The sequence below is a fragment of the Anopheles gambiae genome, chromosome X (assembly GCF_943734735.2).
Source record: "Anopheles gambiae chromosome X, idAnoGambNW_F1_1, whole genome shotgun sequence".
Lineage (NCBI taxonomy): Eukaryota > Metazoa > Arthropoda > Insecta > Diptera > Culicidae > Anopheles > Anopheles gambiae.
The window spans coordinates 13,403,342-13,407,805 of record NC_064600.1 but is presented as its reverse complement, the minus strand read 5'-3'; the positions used below and the strand labels follow the sequence as shown (position 1 = coordinate 13,407,805).

The 4,464-nt window shown below is 41.4% G+C and overlaps 2 non-coding genes across 2 annotated transcripts; one reads left to right on the top strand and one right to left on the bottom strand.

The window, feature by feature from the left end:
* Positions 1 to 2,871: 2,871 nt before the first annotated feature.
* On the bottom strand, positions 2,872 to 2,943 carry Trnae-cuc (transfer RNA glutamic acid (anticodon CUC)). The gene has a single exon. It is a non-coding gene; the product is annotated as a tRNA-Glu (tRNA).
* Positions 2,944 to 3,253: 310 nt separating this feature from the next.
* On the top strand, positions 3,254 to 3,326 carry Trnam-cau (transfer RNA methionine (anticodon CAU)). Its single transcript has one exon. It is a non-coding gene; the product is annotated as a tRNA-Met (tRNA).
* Positions 3,327 to 4,464: the final 1,138 nt, after the last annotated feature.

Sequence of the window (4,464 nt, the reverse complement as noted above, 5' to 3'; positions counted from 1 at the left end):
TGGTGGGCGGCGCAGTCTTTTTCTGTTGCGTCCTACTCAATTTAATCTTCCTGCTACGAACGCCTGCCAGCGATGAGCGAACGATCGCGAACGAACAACTTTCTTCCTGGTTCTGCCCATGCGGAACAGCAACTTACAAGCCACTCATCAGACACCATAAATGAGAGGAAAAAGGGAGAAGAAATTAACCAGAAAAAAGGGAAGAATGGCGAGCGGGAAGCTGGTGGAGGGGAAGAAATAAAATAAAAATTAAATAGATTAAGATAATATTGTGTGATTGCGTCTTGGCGCGGCACGCTGCGGGGAAAAATTCAACCCACCGTCGCTCATCTCCATTTGGAATCCTGGTCACGGCACCAACCATGCTCGCTGCTTGTTGTCTACTTGCAGCACGAGAGCGCACCCGCTCGAAAGCGATGCAGCCGGCCATAATTAGGTTCGGTGGCTTTGTTTTTTGTTGTTGTTGTGTTCACTGTGAGTCAAATTGAAGATTGTTCCACCCCATTCCCGCTGCTTGCTGGGGTAGAGAGCAAGTGTGGCAGCGATGGGACAAGGGTGCGAAAAGTTTCTCCGTTTTTTAAGACACCCGCCTTCGTTGCTGTCGTCGTGCTGGGAGGGAAGGGTGATTTTAAAATCCGACCGAGGCCCACGGCATTGTCTTCTGGAACTGGAAGCATGAACCCCCTCACTGAGAGATAGAAGGGGTAGCTTTTTTAGCAAATTAACCAAAATAAAGGTAAACATTCTTCTTTCGGCGGAAAAAGTCTCCACGCTTCCCCATTCGCTTGTTTTGCTGTAAAATCGTCGAGGTCGCACGAACGGGCCTGTTTGCTGCGCGGGAGGCAAGGCGGGCAGGAAAATCGTAATAATGAAGATAACCGCCAACCGAACATCTTTAATTGACTTGTTTTGGGGGCGACACCCCTTCCAACAGCACCGCTTGGGCCGGAAATTAGTGCCAGAGTTGCTTTTGGACTTTGTTGAGCCAAAGAGGCAGGGGATAAGTGGGACTTGATACCGGTCTTCCGGGCGAGACTGCGGCGGATTTGCTAAGGAAGGTAATCAAATCAGATGCACAACAATGGTTAAGTGCTTCAATCGGTATCTCGTCGGGTCGTGTCTTTCAGTGCCTGCCGATAAGGGCCATTTGCTTGTTAATCCCTGGCTTATACAATGGAAAGTGTTCTGGAAGGATATTAAAAACTTGTCCAATGAGGTGCTTTTAAAGAAAAGATTCAGCATCTACTAGATGCAAAAAAATACACTTTCACAGGTAGAATATCCAATACTTTCTATAACATCTTCAGCAGTAAGAACTTACACTATTGAATATCACTTTCCAGAAACACATTCCGAATATTCGACAGTGACAGTCCACTAACCAGTACATTTAAAGTACGCTCAGTTTTAGTTCATGAATACGAAGGCTTAATAAGCTAGTTGAAAATGTTAAATGTTATGCTCTATAAAAACCAATCCAAGCTCAACACACAAACGTCAAATTGCCAGATACCAGTCTATTTAACACATTATTTAAAGGCGAATTAATTCAACACATCAATTTAGGTCGATTGGAAGATTTTGAAACGTACAACTGATTATCCTGCCATTGGCACACCAATAAGTCACAGTTAGCCAAGACTATTAGTGGCTAAGGCAGACCGATACCAACATCGTTTTTAGCGCTTTTGCGTCATACAAGAACAACTGCCAAAGTCAAACAAGAATTTCGGCCATATATGACCATTAACTGAACGTCTGATAATAGGGAGGTCTTTAGGGAAATTATACGATTCCCTAAATCCATCCATCCCTAGCACTGGCACGGGGGCTTCGGATGAGCTTTAGAAAGACGTTTTACTAGGTTGAGGTTCAGAATACAAGAGAGCGTTTATTCACTTTTGTCACATCGAGGCACATAAAGACTAGTTTCTTATGCGCCTTGTTTACGCCAACGAGTTGGGAGATTATATTGTAATGCTGCTAACGAGCAGTTTCCTTACATTGCTATCGAGCAGTTTCCTTACATTGCTATCGAGAAGTTTCCTAACATAGCTCCCTTCAGGCCTAATTTTTTAAAATGTAGTCTGATATTACTAGATATCAACTTTTATCCAAAACTCTGAGTGACCCATCCGGAACATCCGGAACATGGCAGTCTGCCTGCTCTCATGGTTAAAAGGTCTGAAGTTACCTTTAACAACTTCAACCCCCGTTTCACGGTGGTCGGCTGTTTCCCCACAAATGGTCTAGACTACTGCGTAACAAACAAATTCAATTCAACACGGTAAAACGTGAAGAAAAACCTCTAACTTGCTTAACCGCAAATATTGATCAACTATGTTTGAAATTGAAACGATACAGAAATGTAACATCATCCAGTAGGACTCAGGACTGACAATCCAGTCCCTTGCTAGTAACCAGTATATGCTGCTTATTTTCCTTTCACTATGGATTTCCATTCTGTTACATCCATTTCTATTTCTCCTTAGTTTAGTTAAGTTACTATTAGTTTAGTACCAATAGGGCCAAGTAGGTTTTAAGCAATTATATGTTCAACCCCAGAGACAGACATATTGAAATTAATAATTGAAATTGAATGAAAAGTATAGAGATCCTGTATAATGAAAGCCAGTAGAATTAGAAAATAATAAAGAATTAGGAATGAAGTCAGCAAGTTTGTAGACATGACCCTGAAGTTATACTCAAAGTCATGAGTAAATTACAGGTATTAATATAGTAGATGATTACTATTTGGTATGGGATATAAAAAAAGTTGTACTGTAAGTAAGCTATCTTACATAGCTAAGGTCTAGAGAAACTGAAATTAATTCTTGAATTCTTCTTAATTTCTTCTTAAAAAACGTATGCTTCCCGTACCGGGACTCGAACCCGGGCCTTCCGGGTGAGAGCCGGATATCCTAACCACTAGACAATACGGGATGTTACTAATAGTATTAATGGAACTTATTTGAATCGTTTAATTTAACGTCTTTAGAAGCTATTATTATAGTAAATCAGAACAGTGAGTAGTAAGTTTTGCCTACATATACTTTAGACTTTAGCTATATGCATTTGAAATATTGGTCGACGAGTAGGAGATCTTGATCACCATCATGTAACGCATTCTATTTATACAAACGAATTAATAAACAGACCACCTCGTGCGTTTTAAAGTTAATTAGCGCAGTGGAAATGATGCGTGACGTATTATCTTGGGAGTCGATGCAACATAGCTGCTACATTAAACATCGCCTCGATAGCGCAGTAGGTAGCGCGTAAGTCTCATAATCTTAAGGTCGTGAGTTCGATCCTCACTCGGGGCAGGTGTGTGTAAAGTGTACACATGTGATTTGTATTTTAATTTCGCGTATTGTGCTCTTGCTACTTTTCGATAGTTGAATGAAGTATTAACTTTATTAAATTTAAAACGTAGTTTGGCAAAAATCGTGTACAACATAACATGAAAAATTGTGCTCTTTAATTCTAGTAAGATAAAACAATGAGATTGCAATTGCGCTAATCGAGAAGTATTGACAATGCGTTACCTGTAATACTATCCCCATCTGTCAAATATCTAATTGCCAGGAGCCATCTGTAAGCGTTTTATTAGCGTATAATTTGACAGTTACAGATTTACTCAAAAAATAGTACAGCAAAATTGTTTAAAATTTTTTGCTTTCCTAAGCTCAGGAATAGTTGGTTTACAAAAATGAAAAACGTCACATGTCATTGAATATCTTGAATTTTAGTACCTACCTATACAAGCAATACCAGCAATTTCGCGTGGTACGTGGTAAACTAACGTTATCAAAAAAAAAATCAGACAAACAAACAATTGCCAACATGACAGATGAAAACTGAGCTTCCGTGCAGCTTTGCCAATACATTCAATGCAAGTGTTTTCCTTTTTTTCTCAAATAACTCTGATCATTTGAAGCCATTTAAATTTAAGAAGAAGAAGAAGAAGAATCAAACGTCCCCAAAAGCAAACAAACTGCAAACGAACCAACAACAACATCCACAAACACAAACAGAAAGCCGCACAGGGCGGCGTGGACGAACCACGGGCTGTTGTATGTGCCGAGATTGCTAATCTGGAGATTTTTAATTACAACGTTAATCCTTTTCACGAGCTAACCCTGCGGGCGTTCCCCGCGTTGCTTCGGCTCGGGAGGCCCCGGCCTGGACGGAATTCCTCACACCAACGCCACCAGCCTCATCCTTATCGGCAAACGGCCAACCTCGCACCAGGACCCATCCGTTAGAACATTATCGCGGTACGGTTGCTTCGGTACGGTTCGCTCGTCGCACCGTTTTCCCATTTTTTTCTTGCTCACCTCCGTTAACGTATGTGTGACTCGTTTTCCCCTTTTTATTCCCTCTGTACCCCCGGCCAGTACGTTTCATCTCTCACTCGCCGCCCGCTTGCTGTTTGTTTATCTCCCTTCGGTCTCGGTGTTG